This window comes from Mirounga angustirostris, unplaced genomic scaffold (genome assembly GCF_029215605.1).
Source record: "Mirounga angustirostris isolate CCGP_5_RB_7025 unplaced genomic scaffold, mMirAng1.0.hap1 SCAF_6, whole genome shotgun sequence".
NCBI lineage: Eukaryota > Metazoa > Chordata > Mammalia > Carnivora > Phocidae > Mirounga > Mirounga angustirostris.
In genome coordinates, this window is record NW_026991714.1 from 141,705,099 (window position 1) to 141,726,757 (window position 21,659).

Genomic DNA, 21,659 nt, shown 5'->3' on the forward strand with positions numbered 1-21,659 from the left:
GCTTTTCCCCATGTGTCATGCTGGCGGCGTGTGAGCTGATGGGAGGTATTGCACTGAGGAACATTTTTATATTTTCAAGGTTATGTATTTGCTTTAATGAGTTACAGTGAGTGAACTTGGTTTTCCATTTCCGATACTAATGTGAAGTATTCTTTTAAAATGGATGTATTAAAGTGATTACGTAAAAAGAGCAAATCAATGAAAAGTACAATTTTGAGTAAATAATAAAGGACAGCCACACCGGTGGGATGGCCTTATTCTCAGCTCGCTGCCACCAATTTGCAGATTGGGCACAGATAAGACTCTAGAAGACCAAATTGTTCTCCAGATCCACTGGAACGAATCCCCAGCGTGAGAATTTCAGGCCAGCAGCAAGTGGGATCCCTTAGGTCAAAGGCAAACTAAGCTTCAAATCAAATATCCAAGGACCAGGTAGTGTCAGGAAATTCAGGTTAGGTTCCTCTTAGCCACCCTGGCAAGCCAGTTAATCTCACCACACCTCCATTTGCTCATCTGAAAAATGGGCGATCTCTACCTGGTTAGGTTACAGCTGGGGCTACTTCCCCCGGACCGCTCAGGCTTGCTTCCCCCAACGTTGTGATGTTTCTCCCCTTTTTCCTTCTCAGCAGGCCCAGTGGTACGAGGAGATTCAATCTCAGGTGGCTCAGAGGGCCAAGAAGAATGAGCTCTGTGAGGCACTGTGGGCTGTGTCCACACTCTGGATGGCATGGGGGAGTTGTGGTGTGGGCCTCAGTTTGCTCACGGCTCGGGCGAAGGGGGAAGGACTGAGTCAGGTCCGGCAAGTAAGTAGGAGAAGCATGGAGCACTGGGCTAGAAGAATTTCGAGGCCACAGCTGGGCTTTGTAGAAGCAAGAACCAGTGAGTGACCTGTAGCAGATAGATGGCGACGTGATTGTTGACATAGAAACAGCCCCTACAGGCAGGATCCTCTGAACCACTCAGGTCTTAGGGCCTATGACCATGGTCTCGAATTCCAGTCATTTCTAGTTGTCCTAAAGACAGCTCCTAGAGAAAGCCTGCCCACCTGAGACAATGTGATCTCCATCTCTTGGGAAGGCTGCTGGGCCCATAGGAGCCATTTTTAGGGAGCATACAATTTAGCATACAGTTTGAGACACCTGTGAGTTCGAAAGGCCAAGCTCCATAATTCTCCTGGGACCCCGGTGGTCACCTGGGGCTCTCCTGCAGAATCGGCATTACTTAAGGTGGTAGTTCTTGAACTTCACCAGGCTAAGGATTGCCGGAGGAGATTTATGGGCCCTGCCTTCGGAGATTCCGATTCCGGAAGGTTAGGGCCTGAGAATTTGCATTCTAACTAGTTCGCTGGTGATACTGATGCCTCAGGTCCATGGACCATACTTTGAGAAGCCTGACTTGGAGAAAAAGTGCTTGACAGTTCACACAACTGATGGGACAATATATTGATCCAACATTCTAATTGATCCTTACAAAAAGCCCAAGAGTCCTGGAAAGTAGTTATCCATGCTAAGCTGAGGAACTGAGGAGACTCAGAGAGGTTAAGTGATTAGCCCAAGGACACCCAGCTACAGGGAAGAAGCCCTTCGCCAGCTCCCGGGCTCTGCTCGGCTCACCAGACGCAGAACCTCTCAGCTCAGGAGCACGTTCGGAGCTGAGCTGGTCTCTCTGGCTCTGTAGCAAAGCTTCCTTCGCAACAAATGCTTCTGGCCCAGATTAAAACTGGCTCTTTTTGCTTTACAAACACCACTTCAGGTCAGCCAGAGGTCAAGGATTTGGCGTAAGAAATTACGTTAGAGATGCCTTTGTCTATATTTTAATTAATATTTTAGGGTTTTAATCATTTTTATGTATTAATAATTTTTAATGTTTAAACAATCAGATGGACAATATAAGCTAGATATTTTCTATGTTCTATACCCTTGAAATGGAGCTCCATTTATAACACATCAGTCTATTAGTCACCTTCCATACGTTGAATCCTCATGGATATTGTCAGGAACGTGGGAAGGGAGCGTTGTATTATTTAATCTCTCTATGCCTCAGTTTTCCCATCTGTAAAATGGGACAAGGTAATGGTGCCCTCATAATAAGGTATTTGTGAGGATTAAGTGAATTAATTCCTGTTAGACTAATTGGAAGAGGACTTGGCAAGTCCTGAGTGCCTGTAAATACCAGCTATTCATTTTTTATTCTCTGGGGGACATCGCTTCTGCCTTTCCACATTGTGTGTCATTTTTGTGCCTGCCCACTAGGGTGCTCGTTCCAAGTGTAGGCCTCTTTTCCTTCCCTGCTTCATCCCTCCCAGTCTTGCTTGCACACAGTAGGACAAAGACCTACATACTGAATGAATGCGGAGTGTAAAGTGTGCAGGGATCTCAGGAACTCACCTCTACAGAGGAAAACCCATAAAACCTGAAGCACTGACCACAGAAGCTCTGTGGAGGTTGCTGGAACGGCCCAGCTTGGCCATGACCCAGCTTCCAGAATCTCACTTCCAGAGGCATGGAATGTGCTGGGGGCCCTGAAGCATTGCTCCCAACACGAGGCCCTACGGGGTTCCCAATGTGAGTTCCACTCCGGGTTTGGGAAGGCCCGGAATCCATGGATCCAATGGGAAAATGGAAAATAAGCTGGGTGAGTCTCATTCAGCCCTGCCGTCTGCTGATGGATCTGGGAGGAACCGGAACATGCCTCTGGATTCCTGGCCATGAAAGGAAAGAAAATAGAGGCAAGCATCTTGGTGGATATGTGGGAGGTTTTGTGGTTTGGTCCAAAGTCAGAACCAAAAGTGGGAATGAGTCTCATGTCCAGTGAGATTAAATTCTCATTTGTCAGTTGCTTAGCGAGCAAAGAGATTTCCTGATACTCGGGGTGGGGGGGAGGGGTGGGGCAGGAGGAGCACAGGTGAAATTGGCCAGGTTGATGGGTTTCGGGATCTCTAGGAGAAGTCCTTACATAGCCCTACAAGATAACCAGGCCATCAAAGAAGTGGAGGGCACAACATGAGTAGATCACCGATCGTAAGAAAAACCATCCAGTTTAAAGGGTATGTTATAGTTAGTGCCCACTGGGAAACCAGCTATTCCCAAATAGAGTGACTTAGCCAGCATTTATTTATGATTCTATGGGCCAACAAATTTGGTTGGGCTCAGCTGGGCTGTTCTTCTTGCCTAAGTACGCATGCTCATGCATCTGTGGGGAGCTGCAGGTCAATGAGCTGGCTTTGCTTCTGGATGTTGGCTGGCTATTAGCTGGGCAGTGGGGACAATTGGGCCATTTATCTCTCATTATCCAGCAGGCTAGCTGGGGCTCATTTAGGTGGTGGTGGCAGGATTCGAAAGGATGCAATGTCTCCAGGCCTGCTCTCAGCGGCGGTACATTCTTAGTTGCTCCTGCCACGTTTTACTGGAGAAAGCAAGTCACAAGACCAACTTAGATTCAGAAACACACTTTGCAAAATACAGCCCAGCTCTTGAGGAAAGGTGCTGCAAAGTCCCATTGCAAAGGAGGAATGGATATGGGGAAAGGTGGAAAATTGGGGCCAGTTTGTGAACCGCTGCAGGTGGTGAGGGATGCTCCATCAGCAGCTGTCAGGGGAGTGAAGCAGATAAGGAATCACATGCTGACAACGAGCTCTGCTGAGGATTTGGGAAGCTAGGCATTCCACTTAGCTTCCTGGCTGCCTGTGGGGAGCAGAGGCAGCTCATAGGAAGCTGAAGAATAGGCTAATGTGGGGGGGAATGGTGAATGGGGTGAGGCTTAGGATCCTGACCCACTGTTCATGAGCCCTGTGGCTTTGGCGGGATCAGTGAATACGTCTTTGCCTTAGTTTTCCCATCTGTAAGATGGGATCACAGTTTGCCTCATAGGGTTGTGGTGAGGAGTCCAGATGCAATGGGCCTGGCACGCGGTAGCTCTGGAAAAACAGCCATAATCACAAGTAGCCTATAATAGCAGTCAAGCAGCCAATAACAGCACCTATGTTGAAAGATAATGAATAATTAGAATTTCTTCCTAGCTAATGAGCCTGGAATCTCTTACCCCAGAAGTGGCATCCCGGGTTTATACCGGCAAAGGCTGACCTCGCCAGGATGCAAATACCAATTTAGCTAGCAGAACTGGCCACTAGCCACTGAAGGCCTCCGTGGCCTCAGGTACATCCCAGGGCTCTGTGGGGCTTCTGTTCCTCAGAGCCAGTGCCCACTGAGCTCTGGGTGACACACTGGGCCCCAGGCCTGACCTTGGCCCTGCCCAAAAGGCCCTGCACAATGAGGAGGGGTCTTACTGAGGAGGCAAGGCAGCCTCTTGATGGGCTCGGGGAAACCTCTCTGGTTCTGTGCTTTGACCCTGTTAAATGCCACTGTCTCTGGGCAGGGAACTATCAGGACAGAGAACAGAGAATTATGTAGAGTTCTAGACTGAAGATCTTGAACATATTCTATATCTGCGCTATCCAGGATGGTAGCCACTGGCCGCATTTGGAACACTTGACATGTGGCTAGTGCAGCAAGAACCCGGGTCTTTCCTTTTAATTAATTATTTATATGGCCACTCGTGACTAGCGGTTACCATATTGGACAGTGAGGTTCTGGATGGGTGAGCCTCTGAAGAGAAAGGGCTTTGAGGACACTGAGCCACACAGCCATCAGGCCCGAGCGGGTTGGGACTGTCATCTGGTGCTGTGTTGGGAGCCCCAGGCAAGGGTCCAGCCGAGGGTCTGCTGAGCGGCAGGTGCTTGTTGCTTACTTTCTCCCTCCTTATTCCTAAGTAGGGCTGAGAAAAGAGGGAAGCTCATGACTGCAGAAATTCAGAATCCAGCATAGATTTAGCCTCTTGGTTCCCCTTGCTCGATTCTGAGGGGCCCCTCGGGGCTCTTAGAAAGGCCATGGTTCTGTATCCTGCCTCACCCTTTCTTGTGCCGAGGAAAACCCGACCTTAGCTGTCCAGTTGAAGAGAGAGGAGGGGACCTCCCAAGGAGGAGAGAAGGGCCTTCCCATATGGGTGGCTGCTTTCGAACAATAGCACCCACATGGTCCAATGTGGCTTTTGAAGATATTACATTAGTTCACACACAGGCACACAGACATGCAAATACATATGTGTATACACACACACACACACACAGAGTTTGTTTATGAAGGGGGTGACTTTTGAAGAGTTGGGACAAGAAGCCCAGGTCTGGAAAAGCTGGAGGTTTTACTTCCGCTTTAATTGGGTTCAAAAAAGATGACAACCCAAGTCCGCCTCAGGGTTTGCTCTGGAAACTCACATTGTAATTTATTTCAGGACCTTCCCCAAGTCACAGCAGAATGCTGCTTGCACACCAATGGTGGATTTTGCCTAGACATTTTTTTTTTTCTAATTGCCTTTCAACTCCTGCAGGAATAAATGGCCCAAACCAATCATAGTCGTTGTACAAAAGCTGGATGAAAAGGCTGCTCTCTGCCCACCTCACCAGTTTCTCAATCCCCTGATATTTCTTTAAGTTGGGAGTCTATTGCAGGCGAGCGTTCTAGTGTCCTTTAAAGCAGAGAGTCTTTCTGGATCCTTCGATTAATGGACTGCGGTGGATACCGGCGGCTCCTGCATGAGTTTTTTGCAGTGGCATGGGCAAGATTCGTTTTCTGCTATCACCATGATTTACAAGGCTCACATAACCATGTAACGACTTGGTGATTACATGGAAAAGGTTGTATAAATACATAGTAATTACAAGTTCATGCAGATTACTTGCTATATACATTTGAAGTTGCCGAGGAGTTCAAAGATTAATTAGCCTGTAACTGGCAGTATTTAAATCATTTTTTCTCATAAACGAATACATTGAGGCAGACTTCAAGGCTGGCGAGGATGGGGATGTGATGAGTATGATCTGAAAAGAAAAAATGAAATTTGACAGGCATGGCTTATTTAAAGCCTGCATATGTGAGCTGAGCAGCCACTCACTTTGATGCAAATCGTAGGGGAAAGAGCAGGGGGATGGTGTGTAGAGAAAGGTGCTGAACAAAGTAAGGATTTCCTGCTGGCGACTTGAAATTTAAACAAATAATCATTTAAATGGCGGCCCGGCATTACGTTCCGAGTTGTGTGCATTAATGTCAACATCTGGTACCAACATTTTGACAATTCTATTAAAATGCCCCAGCATTCCCTATCTAACACCTGTTAGCTCTAATTTTCTTTCCTGAGAAGCATACCAGTAGACAGGGTAGATTCCAAATCATTTATCACTTTTAAAGTGCTTCCATATGCGTGTTGGACCCAGCCTGGCCCTAGGCAAACGTTTTCTGAATGCATTAAAATTCAGGACTATTTTTTTTTTAAGTGTAGACACCAATGTTTCATTGAATTCATGTCTGGTAATTATTAGCTTAAATTATGGCTCACACATGACTTGACAAAGTGGACCATGAATTAAAACACACACACACACACACACACATGCACATCCCCGAACTCTTCAATAGATGCACCCAACTCCTAGGTTGCTCGTTATTGAGATGTCAGTCAGTAATCATTAGGCAAACACTCTTCATAGAGGGAACCACTAAGAGGCCCAGCAGTCCCAAGGGACAATCTAAAAATGTCAAAAATGTTACAGTATAAATGAATGACACCAACAAGAGAACATGTGTTAGAGATGCAAGCAATTAGTTAATATGTTACAAGTTTCAACCTCTGAGCAAAACAGGCAACAAAAATTTCCGCTTGACAAAAGGCTACCGATAAGCTCACGTTGATTCCCAGATAATACAATCTTCCTGAATTGGAGCAACCCTCCAGCAGGCGAGGAGGGAGGGATGATCGGGGGACTCAGGGGTTTGTAGGGTTTGAGCCCCCAGACGAGGTCCTGCTTTGCCTGGAAAAGACTGGCTTGACTGCTGAGCTCTCACAGTGGAGAAGTGGGGTCTGACGTGAAGGAAGATATCCTGTGCTCTGAGGATCCGGCTCACGAAGCTAGCTGCCTGCTCCTTGCTGGAGCTTCAGAATGAAATTTAGAAGGTCGAGTGAAATCATATTGCTGTTTTCAAAGGAAAAGAGGTGCCCGCAAAAGGTGACAGGGGTGGGGGAATGTTATATGGGCAAATGCTTTTTCACTGCTTTTCAGAGATTTAAAAAATGAAATATTGTATGTTGTGTAGTTTCCTCTCTCACTCCCTCTCTCTCTGATTCTCTCTCTCTCTCCCCCCATATATATGTATATACATATATATATACTATACCTACATACTCCATACACACACGCATACATACAGAAAAGATGTTTCAAGCAAAAAATCCTCCCACATATATACACATCCAGGATATATGTTTTAAGCAAAAATACACACGATGTGCGCTTGGACTAAGGATTTGAATAGGTCCCTTAGGAATCCCAAGGAAACACTGAGAACACAAGAAAAAAGGAAGAAAAACCTGAGTTCATCAACTCTAAGGTTGTAAAAAAAATTTGTAGACAGTTAAAAATGTCCGCCCATGTATACGCACACACCTATGCTTTCACACTTCCTCTGTTTACTAAATAACATTTCAGCACAGTTTTCATCTTATAAGGAAAGTGTTTGAAACTTGGAATAAGTGCACTTAATTAAAGGAAGGCTGTGAAAATGTGCACTAATCTGATATGACTAATAGCAAAGTGCATGAAATTGCTAATTAGAATTTCATTAAAGGTGCTGCTTTATCAGACTGTGAATATCACAACCTTTAAAATTCTTTCAGGAGAGCTTAATTCCTTTTCAAACAGAAATATTCTTTCAAGACATTTGATTTGTTCTGAAGGAATTCATGGCTTAGGCTGGAACTTAAAATGTTGCCGATATTCCAGGAGGTGATATCAGAATAGTAATACAGATCAGGGACTTTGTTTCATTTGCCTGATGAATCCCTTCCTCCCCCATCTCTATGGATTATTCTTCAAAAACCCAGTCATGAAAATAGAGTTGAGTCCTTGGTTTGATCCACTTGTAATTTGTTTTCTGCTGAAGCCAAACGGTTCTTTTCTCTCTCTTTCACACACACACAAAAGGAAAAATAACTTAAAAAATGTTTAAGTCACTAAAAATCAAAGTCAACATTTTAATTTTCACATTCATTAAAAAAATAAAAGGGAACAGACAATAAAATATATTTTCTTTAAAGGAAAAGGCCACCCGTTTTAAAAAAAATCAACTAGCAGTTTTCACTCTAAAAAAAAACCTCTTAAAATACTAATAACATTTTAATCACAAAATTGCATTTTTAAAATTAGAAAAATCCAGTGTTAACAGTAGCAAATGTGTTTTTACTCCTTTTCTGACTTGCTTTTCTAGGTTGTAAGTTTTCTTATTTCACATTTTAATTATTCTCTGCACTAAATCTGCACCTCAGCTTGTTTTGTTTTGTTTTTTTTTATCACTCAGATTTTTAGAATTCTGCCTTTCTGGTCTTTCATCTTTTCTAATTTAAACCTTATTTTCTGTCACTTCTCTTTATTTTCAAATGCAGAAATTTGCTGTAATATGTTACTCTCCCTGCACACAACTGTCCCTGTTACCAATTGTATTTTTGTATTTGCTGTTTTTCCTGATGGTTCCAGAGTTCTTACAATTAGTAACTGGGTTCCTTTTAATATTCAAGCTTGATTGAACAGTTACATTTTGTTACTGAAAAACTATTAATGTTAATGGAAACTACAGCTCACTCAAAGCAGCAGTTTACTTTTACAGAAGTTGTTAAAACCCAGCCTGGCGTCAAATTTGCTGAACACACAGGTTCACGGTGATGTAATTTTGCAGAATTGAATATTTTAAATACACTTGAAAAACGGTTGGAAAGCTAATCAGTCATGTTTACCTGATGACCATATCTGAAAGGGGAGAAATGAGAACAGAAGTAACTTTATTTGAGAACAGTGTGGTTTCTTTGGACATTTAAACAAATCTCAAGTGAGTTAATTACAGTTTGCTCTGATTTTAGCTCCAGCAAGAGGAATTTTCATGGCATTTAGATAATTTATCAACCGGGCTACGTAACAGATAAAAGGTGACGTTTTCCTTTCCAACATTTGGGAGGGACATTTGTTCAATAAAAGCAACGATTTTGAAAGATCGGTCTAGACTCAAATGAATGAAAATTATGCTTGTTAACTGTAACGTCTGGAGTCTGAGGTGGGGGGTCAGCCTTGCCTATCCGTGGGCCACCGTAGTCAAACAAAGCTGCTAATTCGAATGTTTTAAGTTTCGAATTGAGAAATATTGTTCTAATATGGCAACAATGGGGCTGTTGACCTTCCAAGCGCTCAGCGATGGCAAGCTCCTTACAGCTCGTTTTATGCAAAACGAATGGCAGGTAATTGTGATTTAATTCTTTTCAAGTAAATTACAGTGAGTGCGTGACACAAAGCCGCGGCGGACCCTCCTTTCTCTGTCAGTAGTTGAATTAATGATGGCAGGAGTAAAAACAGCAATTGTGCACAATAGCCCTCCCCGGTCCCCACCCCTGCCAAGGGGGGACATGCCAATCAGGCCGCGCCGCCACGAGGCTGGCAATCCTCCGGTTGCGGAGGTTCGGGGATGCAACGTGCGGTGTCTCGGCGGCGGCGCGGGGGTCACGGAGCCCGGGGCCGCCCCGGGCCACCCCCCCCGCCCCCGAGGTGCCCGCACGTCTGCGCGCTACGGGCCGGGGCGCCCCCCCCCCCGCCCCCGCGTGGGTACCCTGGGCCGGGTGGGCCCCCGGGGCCGGCCTACGGAGCGGGACGTGCTCGGCCGAGTTGAGGGCAGAAAGGCTTCCCGGTGGCCTGGCCGTGCCGGCCTCCCGGAGAGGCGCCCCGAGGGCTCCCGGAGGAGGCGGCGTGGCCGAGCGAGGGTGCGGGGAGGCGGCTGTGCGAGCCCCGAGGGGGCGCGGCGCTGGAGGGCTGGGCTCCGCGCGGCCCCGGGCGCGCCTGCGGTCCGAGGGGCCCGGGAGCAGAGCCGCTCCGCGCGCAGAGCGCCAGTTCTCGCCCCCAAACCCGGGGCGCTCGGGTCGGAAGGGAGACCCGGGGGGAGCCCCGGCGGGGGTGGGGGAGACGCGCCGGGAAGGTGTGAGGGGGGTGGACGGGGGCGCTGGTGGGGTTCGCTTGAAGAGGGGCGCTTGGCGGGTGTCCCGACCGCAGGCAGGCTCACCGCAGGCAGCCTGGGGCGCAGGAGGGGGCTTTGGGATGGGGCTGGGCGCCAGGCACCCGGTGGGCGCCAGTAGTCATTGAACTGACCACTAACATATTGTGTGAGCTGGTCACTTCCCCTTGTACTTGAACAAAACCCGAACTCCCGGCTGAGGCCCACAGGGGCTGTGTCCTCTCGCTCTTGCCTGGGGTCTGCTCCAGTGAGTTCTGGATTTGTCAGAGGTGTCAGAGGCGGAGTCCTGCCTGCCCTGTCCTCAGTGGGTCACTCTGGGCAGGTTACTTAACCTCTCTGGCCTCAGTCTCAGCCACCTAAATGGAGCTGATAATGGAGCCCTACCCTCAAGGGTCCTTCTGGGCACGTAATGAACTGCCGGTCAGGGCCAGGATGGTGCCGGATGCAAAGTATCGTGTCTACACGTGTTAGCGGGTCTCACTCCATCTCAGCCACCTGCACGGTCTCCCTTTTCTTGGACCTCCCTAAATGCGTCCCTGCCCCAGGGCCTCTTGCCCTTGCTAGGCAGAGCTCTTCCCTTGTTCTTGTCCTGGCTACTGTTTTAGGCTTCAGCTCAGCTGTCACCTCGGAAAGATCTTCAAGACCCTCTGGCTCTCCCATCCCACCCCTGGCTATTACAAAGCTCTTTGTTTTCTTCCTAATATCTAATCCTGATCTGAATGTTTTTCTCTATTTGCTTTGTGTTTATTGTCTGTCTCCTCCCCAAATTCTAAGTTCTGTGAGATAGAGACTTCATTGGTCTTTTTCTCTGCAGGTCCCAGCTCCTTGATCAGTGTCTGCTCTGTCGTAGGTGCTCAGGAAAAACTGTAGATGGATGGATGGAGTCACATCTTCTGACCTGTACATCAGAGTGGTTGAACCACATCATACCTAAGTGCCTCGTTCTCTTGTTCAATGAGTGAAATTGTCAGCATGGAAGTTCTATTTTTTTAATTAAAAAGATAATTTTCTGAAAGAGATCGAGGTTTTCAAGAAGGGTGTCATTTAGAGACGTTTCTCAGGGTCACCATCTTTCTACACTGACTAGTTTTGACCCTGAGGTTGGAGCCAGTCTATTTTGAGCTCTCCCCATGGCTACCTGATCCTGGGAGTTCCTGATGGAGGGGCCTTCTGGATTTTCTTCCCAGTCCTGATTTCTTCCCTACTTGCCCGGGAACTCTACAGACCTCCACCCCACAGAGCAGCAATGCCTATCCTCATCTCAGGCTACCTGCCCTTCATTGTCACCCCCCAAACCCCCGCAGTGACTACATCACTGGGCACTGCCCTTCTGTCCTCCATCAACCCAGCCAGAACTTTCCTGCTCCTTTGATGGTCCCTCTTGGCATTAATCACAGATTCACACCTGCTTTTCCTCCTCCCCAGAACCAGCTGCTTCTAGTAGACTGGCTCCTGCCGGGCTTGCCAGACCATGGGAAGGAGCCAGTGAGGGCCGAGAGAGGCTGGGTGGGGCTGCCTCAGCAGCTCAGCTTATGTTGGGGAGATGAGTCAACTGGCTAGGGTCACTGTGTCTCCGTACCCAAGCTGGAGCCAGGGACAGAGTATTTCTGGAAGGCCTGGCCTGGCTCCCCCTCTCACTCTATTTATTTACTCGGTGAGGTCATTATAAATAATGAGTATCTCGGACACGGTCACCATCCTTGGTGGCCAACTCCCATCCCAGGGTCATATCTTTGGATAAGAATTTGAGGACCTCTGGCTATCCAGAGACCAAGAAGCACAAACACTCAACTCATTCATGCATCCAAAACCGATTGCTTAGCTCCTTTGGACTGAGCACAGTGATGGGTGCTGGGAACATCGATACAATAATAGCTCATACTTGTTTAGCCCTTCCCTCGGGCCAGGAACTGTTCTAGGTGCTTTGTGTGTGTTCCATCACTTACTGAGTTATAGCTCTATGAACCAGATTCTATTATTATCCCCTTTTCTGCAGAAGGAAACGGGCTCAGAGTGCACAAACACCGAGTTCACCAGGGTTACACAGCCAGGGAGTGACGGGGTCTGGACTTAGAACCAGAGCCTGCGCTCCTAACCACCACCCCACACTAACCCTCTGTCTTCATCTCCAGGATGGATAAGACAGCTTCGGCCATCCAGGGGCACGGAGCATCAGAAGAAAACAGAGAAGGTAGGTGAGCGGGTGTGGTTCCCCACGAAGGGTATCAGTTGTGATGCCTAATGGCTCTTACTGTCTACACCAGGCCCCGTTTTCATGGCTTTACACATATCTCAGCACTCTAAGTGGGAGGAAGTGACATCAGCTCCATCTCATAGATAAGACACAGAGAGGTCCCGCAGCTTGCCCAAGGTCTCAGGGATAGTAAATGGCACAGCTGGGATGGGGACCCATAGAGCCTCGCTCCAGGGCCCATGCTCTGAACCCTGGCGCCCGCCTGTCAGTCCTCAGGCAGCCGAGAGCGTGCTGAGCCCCTTCGGTGTTGCCAAAAAACACCCTGCGTTTGGAGCCAGAGGACCAGACTTAGAGCCCTGGAGCTGCTACTTGCTAACTGAAAGCCTTGGGGAGTCTCCATTTCCCTGTCTGTAGAAGGGGTCATGAGGTCGGCTCCACCTGCCTCCCAGGGCCACTGCGAGCATTAATGAAGATCGTGTCCGGGGACGAGTGCAGTAAAGGGCGAACTGCTGACCTCAGAAGTGTTTGGTTCTGTGGGCACTGGTCCCTGCTGGGCACGGTGGGCCGGGGGACAAGTGACTGGCCTACCTCATCGATCCTGCTGCACGGCCCAGGACAAATGAAGAGGTGATTATTTTAACTGCAAAACAAATGACTATAATGAGGTGTCTTGTTTGGTGATACAGATGACTAGACAATTGAGTCTGTTACTTGTTGTTTGTTTGTTTCTAAGAGGACCGTATTCAAAGGCCCTCCGGGCCAACACTTGGATTTGGCTTCATGCCAGACCCTGTGCTTGGTGCTTCATGTGCTCAAGTCCCCAGGCCTTCCAACAGCCCTGTGAGGTGGGACAGACATTATACCCATTTTACAGGCCGAGAGACTGAGAGGTAAAACAATGGGCTAATGAATGGAGGAGCCGGCCTTGAAGCAAGTCTGGCCGACTCCAGTCCTGGTGTCTTTGCCAGAGCTCCACAGGGCCCAGCGTGGAGCCAGCATGGAGGAGGGGGGCTGCCCTCATCCCTTCTGCTTCTGAACGTTTGGCTTTAGCTCTACATTTGTCTGAAGGTTCCCCCCCTTCAGCCTTGGTGTTTTACATCCTTCAGCCCTCCTCAGTCTTGGGGGTCCGTCACCACACAAGGCCTCTGTTGAGTGCCTCCGGGCTGATTCTGTATCCCCTCCACACACCCACCCACCAGCCTGCTGCTTTTGTGCAAGAGCTTGAGGTCGACACCTTGGCCTTGTACAAGGCGCAAAGTGAGGACACGATCTGCCATCCCCAGGACCTCTCCCTGGGGAAACAATCCCTAGGAGGGCCAGGGTGGTGTGAGGAGAGATGTTGTTGCCTTCGTTCCCCTCCATGTTCACCCCAGACCTGCTTCTGGCCCCATTAACTAAATTTATTTTGGCTTAAATGACGCAGTGGTTGGAGATAGTAAAAGATCTACCTTCATGAAACCATCAAGTGGATTGAATGGGGTTGGAAAGGGGAGGGTAGCCACCCCGTGGGGTTACAGCAGCGACCCTACATGGGCTGATGGGCTCTGTCATGGTGCTCCCAGATAACGGGTGGCTGGGGACTCTGCTGGTGTGTTGACATGTCCTTGGGAGGATTCCCACTGTCAGGCTATGGTTTTGGAGGGAGAGGGGCAGGACCGGGCTGCATGGTGGGGGCTCAAGGATGAAGGATACACAGTCTCTATTTGCCTTGATCTCATGGGGTGGCCTAGAGCAACTGCACCCTGAATGGGTGTACGCACGGCTTGGTGGGGGCAGTGCATACCTATGGGACTGGAGTAACTGCCAGGGATGGAGTCCCCGTTCCCCCACTTACTAGCTGTGGGGCTTTGGGAAAATTGTGTCACTTCTCTGTGCCTCCATTTTCTCATCCATAAAGCTGAGATAATAGCTAGATGATCTTATAAGGTCAGTGGGAGGAGTTAATTATGCAATACATGGAAAAGCATTTTATTTTTATTTATTTATTTATTTTTATTTTTTTAAAGATTTTATTTATTTATTTGAGAGAGAGAGAATGAGAGAGAGCACATGAGAGGGGAGGGTCAGAGGGAGAAGCAGACTCCCTGCCGAGCAGGGAGCCCGATGTGGGACTCGATCCAGGGACTCCAGGATCATGACCCGAGGCGAAGGCAGTCGCTTAACCAACTGAGCCACCCAGGCGCCCTGGAAAAGCATTTTAAATGGTGTCTGGCACAGAGTAAGCAGTCCATAAATGTTAGCTGACCCTAAAATACAAGCTCAAAATTATCTTCTCCATTCACGTTTGCTTTCCCACTCAAAATATGTAATACACAGAAGTCATAGAATGGAGTGCCTTTAAAACTGCATGTTGACAAGAGAGGAGCCTGAGGTATATTCTGGGTTTCACCATTCATTACCGTGTGATCCTTTGCAAGTGACTTACTCTTCTGAGCTTCAGTTTCCTTATCTAGTAAATGGATATAAAATAAAAAAATCTGCTACTAATAGTTAGGATTAAATGAATAATGTACATAAAGCAAATGGTATTTATTAGTCTTCTTTATACTCTGCCTTTCTTCCCCCCCATACAAGTCCTTTTTGAAAGACTCTGAGATACATTCTGGAAAACCAGTTTTCCTTCCCTCCTGGGTACCCAGGAAGACTACATTTCCCAGCATCCTTTGCAGTCAGGGGACCCATGTGACCAAGTTCTGGCCAATGGAATGTGAGCAGGAGTAACGTGGGCTGTTTCCAGGCCTGGCCCCTAAAGTTTCTTGTAAGATCACTCATGCTCATTTTCTCCTCCATCTGCCAACAGGATGTCAGTGTTCACGGTGACCTCGGAGGCCACGTGGTGGAGATGGTGGAGCCCCTGCCAGCCCCTGCTCTTCACCACTACGCTTTATCAGCCTGCTTGGACTGTGACACGCTGCATTAAGCCATTGAGACTTAGGGGTTGTTACTGCAGTGAGCAGTTAGTCTCTCCTGACGTATACAGAATCGTATAGAACCTCTACCTAGTAGAAACAGCTGCATACCTTCATGTAAGATTTTGTACATATTTGAGAGACTTCCTGGGTCCCAGCCCTCTTAAGCTCATCCACATGGCCCAAGGTGAAGACCTCGACTGCCTTAAAGAATAAGATCCAGCAGAATGTGGCAGTTAAATGGTCCTGGGAACGTCTTTCTGGTTTCAGGGCCTCCCTGCAGCAGAGAGGTTCCGAAGGTGACACCTTACTTAAGGGATTTTAGTGACGGCCTAGCCTCCCAGGGAGAAGGTCTCCTATGAAGGCCTCGCTAATCACACAGACGCTCTCTGCCATGCTGCAGCTGCCAAAGTGCTTGCTGTCATCCTCGTGGCACATCCAACAGATCTGATGGGTCACAGGTCACAGGACCAGGCAGCAGCTCCTCCCAGCTGAGTCCCTGGGACTTTGCTCAGGGCCCCCAGGCATGCAGCCCTGCCCTCCTCCTGCCCTGGGGGAGATCAGCTCTTTCTGTCCTGCCTCCCCTGTTCAAATAAGTGCCCCCTGGGTGGCTTCTATCCCCTTTCTCCTCACAGCCTGCTGCGGAGTTGGAATGAGGCAGACATCATGTGTTTTGCACAAGGTGGTTGATTCTGGGGGTCAGGGACCATCTTTATGGTGTTCTAGAAAAGTAAATATTCTCAGCTTGGCTGAAGGTTATATTAATTAAAAATAAGATATTATTACTCATATATTGAATGTTTGTTCTGTTCCAGATCCATCTGTTATTTCATTAAATCCTTCCCCCTAATCCTATCAGGTGAGTTTGAAATAGCCTATGTTCCAGGTGAGGAACTGGAGGTATAGAGAGGCAGGGCCCAGGGCCCAGAGCTGCTGGAGGTGGTTTAGAGACTCTACTGGGGTCAATCCAATGGTAATGACTACAGACTTTTTCTAAGCCCCTAATATGTGCTAGGGACCATGTATCCTAAGTGCTTTTGATGCATTATTGCATTTAATTTTGATAATTTCCTTATGGCGTGTGGACTATTTACTTCCGTTTAGAGGTGAGAACACCTAGCTCAGTGAGGCTAATTTACTCTTTTCCCCAAGGTTGCATGGTTAAAAGAGGTGGTGCCTGGATTGAAATTCAAGTCACTCTTTAGAGCTTGCACTGTCACTCACTTGGCACCTGGCAATGCCTTTGTCCACCTCTTGGAAAGTGCAAGAGGGACCAGGTAAATACTCTTCTGGGGCTGTGACTATGGGGTGCGGAGCCACCCTGTGGTCAGGTTGCCAGCCTGCTTGAGTCAGCACCTACTGTGTGCAAACTTGGGTCCTAAACCCTGCAGTGATACAAGAGAGGCCCGGACTGTGCCAAGGCATCAGCATCCTGGCAGAGAAGAGAGCCGTGTACGTGTACCTGCTGCCTGAAGAAGTCTGCTTGGAGGAAAAAGGGCACCTAGGTAAAGGCAGGGATGGCTTTACCAAGGCAGTGGGATTGAGATGAGCTTTGTCTACCTGGTTTTAAACCCCAGCTCACTGAATGACTTTGGGGAAATTAGCTAACTTCCCTGAACCTCAATTTTGCCATCTATAAAATGGAAATAATAAAGGTACCAACCTAACAGGATTATAAGTATTAAATAATATTTAAAGTGCTTGGAATATAGGAAGCTCTATGTTATGTACTTATTTACTCTTGTCGTTATCAAGGACTAGTAGAGTTTCAGCAGGTGAGGAAGGGAGGCGTAACGCACCAAGTGAATGCCATGAGCAAAGCTTGAGAGTTGAGAAAGCAAAAAAGTATTTTTAAAGAATAATAAGTAGCTCAGTCTGGTTGATTGATATGGGGGCAATGGACGACGAGGCTAGAAAGAGAGTCTGGGCTCAGGTTGATGAGTATATATACTTAACAAATGGCAATGGGGAGCCACTGAATGTTTCTGAACAGGGGAGTTTCATCGCCGGAAGTAGCTTTGGCTGCAGAATGTAGGGTGGATTGCAAGGGAGGTGCTGGGAGAAGCCCAGCGGAAAACTATGGTCATAGGCCAAGGGAGAGGGTGGTGAGAGCTGGTAGGGCAAAGAAAGCATGAACTGGCACTCATGGTCGAGGGACGCGTGTTGGACACACCCTTGGCCACAGGCAGCTGTGGCATCAGTGCCCATCCAGGTCCAATCGAGTGGCTGGGAACCCACAGCAGGGCTTTCCTTTTGCAGGCCCAGGCTTGGGATGCAGTCCCTCTGGGCATCACATCATCGGTGGCGTCTTTGTGCCAAGAAAGACATAAATGAAAGGTGGAGGAATGGGGGGCCACCCTCCTTCGGTCCTGAGAAGCCAGGGCACCTGGTATCCTTGGGGTGAAAAAGCTCTTTGATGGTCCAAACACGGGTTCCCGAGGACTCATTTGGGAGGGACAAGAGAGGCAGGCTCCTTTTGGGTTTTCCTCTAGGTTTTTGAAAAGCGAAGCAGGCTGGTGAGCGCTGCCTGTCTGAGGCGTGTTTTATCTTAACCTTTCCATGTAATCCTGAAAGCCCATCTAATCAATTGAAGATCATAAAATATTAGACTTAATGCTGCAAAGTGCTGCTTTTTAATTCACATAACAAGCTCCTAAATAATTCAAATAGCAAACAGACCCTGCAAATCAATGGTGGGAGGCTGCTTGGATCAGCGGGAGAGTGTCAACACATGCCACATTTCCCGGATTGACTCCATTTCAAGAACCCTATTAAGTTAATTGCCGGTTTCTGACAGCAGAGAGCATGCTGGGAGCACAGTAAGCTTTATTAGCCTCCGTGGCATCTGGAGACATCAGCCATTTTGCCCCTACTTGCAGGCACTTGGAGCAGCCTGGAAAAAAAGTAAATCAAATTATGAGACAATAAATGCTGCTGGCAACACCTGGGCATTAGATTCATTGGTGAATCCAAAGAGTTTGAGTGTCAGTTGCTGGCCTATTAAATTCTTTATGGCAACACCGTCTCTATATTGCAAAAGTCTCAGCGGATGCCATGGGGCAGTTACATCCGTTGGCACCGCATGGCTGATGCAGGTAAATGTGAATGCAAGCCAGTGTTCCCCACCTCCTAACGACACTGTTGGGTAAACAGAGTCTCTAGAATGGCACTTGGGTGGACATTTGGAGAGACCCCCAGTTATCCCAAATATTCCGTGTTACACGTTCCGGTTTGTAAGCAGATCTGCTTGGGTTTGGAAACTGAGGAGGGACCCACAGGGTTCTGGAGTTGGTGTCAGGGGTGGGCAGGGAAGAGAAGACATGTGAAGTCAAGGTCGCCAGCCATCTGTCCGTCCCATCGGTGGTTCCCAAGCAGGGCATTGTTCCACGGCTGTGTGCTCTCAGCTTTGCAGCCTCGGTGTATATTGACGATGGAGTGGGACGGGGCATCCTGACGACTTGGAGATCCTGCAGAGTGGGGCTCGGATCTCTCCAGTGCCCACCTGTATATGAGAAAACACCAGCAAAGAGAGATTCTGGGACGGCGTTGAGGTCACACAGACAGCCACCGCCAGCTGATTTTAGGATGAAATTCTGTTCTGTTGCTGGGCATCATCCCATCTGTGCTATTTCTCTTTCGGATGTGAAGGTGTGATGGTAACAGCCTAGATTAGCTCAAGATTAGTATCCCAGCTCAATCTCTGATTGGCAGCATGACCTTAATTTAAGCAAAAAACATGTAACTTTACTGTCCCTCTATCCTGCTAGCAAAATGAGGACGGGAGTGCTTGCCTGATGGGATTCTTCTGGAAAGGACTGAGTTAGTGATATATGTTAACCATGTGGTTAAGGCCTCAAACTAGGTAGCTAACACTCAGCATGATTTCCTTCCCATCATCAATGCACAGATGCCTATGAGCAGGACTCAGATGAGCAAAATTGTTTGCATTTCTAGATGATTCTTTTTTGTAAACTGAGAATCTTCCAATTTATTGGGTTTGCACATCTGAATTTTTTCATCAGGTGTGCATAAAGGGAGGCAAACTGCTCTCTCAAATCTCTTCTTACCCCTCTCCTCAGATCAAGCCTTAGTGTCTGCAGGAATAATGCTTCTTCCCGAATCAGGCCTTCAAAATGACAGGAATACAATTGGAAAGCATATCTGAGAATGGATGGTAGGGTTGAGGACGCTGGGGGCAAACTCGGTGGATTGGCTGTTTCCATCCTGGTTCTCCAGTCTCTCTGTGTCGTGGGATTGCTGCACTTTGATGCTGGGAGGGGACTCAGACATGGGAGCTGGCATCCTCATTTCGTGGGGGTGGGGAAACTGAGGCTCAGAAAGAGGCCGTGACTCACCTGAAGTCACACAGCTAATTAGTGGTGAAGCCAGTGACGGAAGCTGGGTCTCCTCCTTCACGGTTCTGTCTTCTTTCTAGCTCGCAGACAGTTGGGAGTGACGTTTGTGCTACCCGAGCCGATTTCACCCTACCTGGGAAGAATGGACCACTGCCACTGGCCAGAGCCTTGCTCCCTCCTGCCTTTCCAGGGAGGATGTGCCTTTGCCCCAAAACCTCCCTCTGAAAATAATGTCAATTCACAACTCATCTATAATAATCACGGCTATCATTTCTGAGGGCTGAATTCCAGGTACTGTGTTTACACTTTCTACATAACCCTTTGAGGTGGGTGTTACCGTGAATCTCATTTTTCAGAGGAGGAAACTGAGGCCCGGGGGTGAAGTGGCTTCACCAAAGTTGCACCGCTGCTAAGTCAGAGGTAGGGCTTGAACCAGAGTTCATTTTGACTTAGGCTGTTTTCCTGTGGCAGCACCCTGTCCCCTTTTAGACTCTGGCTTAGGCTAGAGGGCTCCAGAAGGTGACACAGGGAGAGATGGATCCCTCACCTGGGGTCCAGCACTAGCTGGATTTAGTAGGCACTAGCCAGGAGGTGCTGTTGGACCCTCATCCTGCACATGTTCCATCCCCTTCCTCTCCACCTCCCACCTGTGTCACCTGCCTAGGACGGATCGGTAGCCAGGGACCCAGGGCTCCTCTTCCACACACTCACCAGCCTCTAGTAACTAAGTATATACATTAGGATTAAGTTCAGCTGTCCCTAACAGAAAACTCCTATAACAAAGGCTGAAATGCCTAGTTTCCCCTCTGATGTACAAGAAGTCCTGGGTAGGCTGGTGTGGCAGCTTCATGATCCTGTGGGGCCCAGGCTCTGTCTCTCCTGTGCTCTGCCATTCCCCACATTTGGCTTCTGTCCTCAGTGTTTCAAAATGCCTGCTGCAGCTCCAGCCATCATGTCCACATTCCAGGCAGCAGGAAGCAAGAAGAGGGTAAAGCAAAAGGGTCTTTCTCTAGTTGTCTTTTCTCCCTTTCAGAGAACCTTTCCAGAATTCCTTGTATGAGTTTCTCTTGCTTCCATGGCCACAATGTTGTCATGTGGCCACATCTGGCTGTAAGAGAGGCTGGGAAGCAGATTCTGCAAGTGGGCACATCATCGCCTCCAGACTCTAGATGCTCATGAGTGAGGGAGGATGGGTACTAGGGAAGCGGCAGGCACGCTCTGCCACAGCACGATGCTGTGCCCCCTCTCCCACTTGCCAAAGTGCTGATGATGGAGAATGGTGGCATTTTGAATGAGAGAAAACTCAAGTTATCTTTGGTGAGCATTTTATAACACACTTTGAGATAATTGGAAATGCCCTGGGATGCCACAGGCTTAGGGTTACAACCACTGTGCTTTCTGGGGCTGTTTGTTCTGGGGATGGCAACAATGATGAAATCAACAGTAATTCACGCTGTCGGCGGCTTTCATCCCACATCGTCCCTTTTCAAAGTATGGATAAGTTTGATTTCTCTGGATTTCTTCTCTTCACGACGCATTTATCCTGTGGGTCTTTTGAGGTTGCTTGGAGAATGGGTTTCTCACTCTGGAGGATTCTGATGATCACGGGGCTATAGAAGTAAATGCAGACCACTATGCTCGCTCTGCCTGAGTGCCAGGCACTGTCCAAGTGCAGGTCACAGCATCCCCAGACCCACCGCCAGGGGGATGCTGATCCCATTTTACAGATGAAAAGTGAAGGCTCAGAGACGGTAAGCAACTTGCCCAAGATCACACAGTGGTGCTATGGACTGAATGTTTGTGTCCCCCTCCTCCGGCCCAAATTTGTATGTTGCAGCCCTAATCCCCAGTGTGGTGGTGCTTGGAGGTGGGCATTTCAGGGGTAATTAGGTTTGGAAGAGGCCATGAGGGTGCAGCTCCCATGATGGGGTTGGTGCCCTCATAAGTGGGTAAAGGGCACAGAGCTCTCTCTCCCTGCCATATGAGGACATGGTGAGAAGGCAGCCATCTACGATCCAGGAGGAGAGCCTTCACCTGAAACTGACCATACTGGCACCAGGACCTCAGACTTCAGCCTCCAGAACTGAAAGAAAGAGATGTCTGCTAT

General features: G+C 48.3%; 1 long non-coding RNA gene across 2 annotated transcripts in view; it reads left to right on the forward strand.

The window, feature by feature from the left end:
- Positions 1–12,116: 12,116 nt before the first annotated feature.
- The window catches only part of LOC123846892 (uncharacterized), a 32,989-nt gene continuing 23,446 nt past the window's right edge, over positions 12,117–21,659 (forward strand). For both annotated transcript variants that reach the window (XR_006791393.2, XR_006791392.2), the window contains exons 1-4: positions 12,117–12,285; positions 15,089–15,314; positions 16,013–16,056; positions 19,633–19,843. This is a non-coding gene — a long non-coding RNA (uncharacterized LOC123846892). The remainder of the gene's footprint in view (positions 12,286–15,088; positions 15,315–16,012; positions 16,057–19,632; positions 19,844–21,659) is intronic.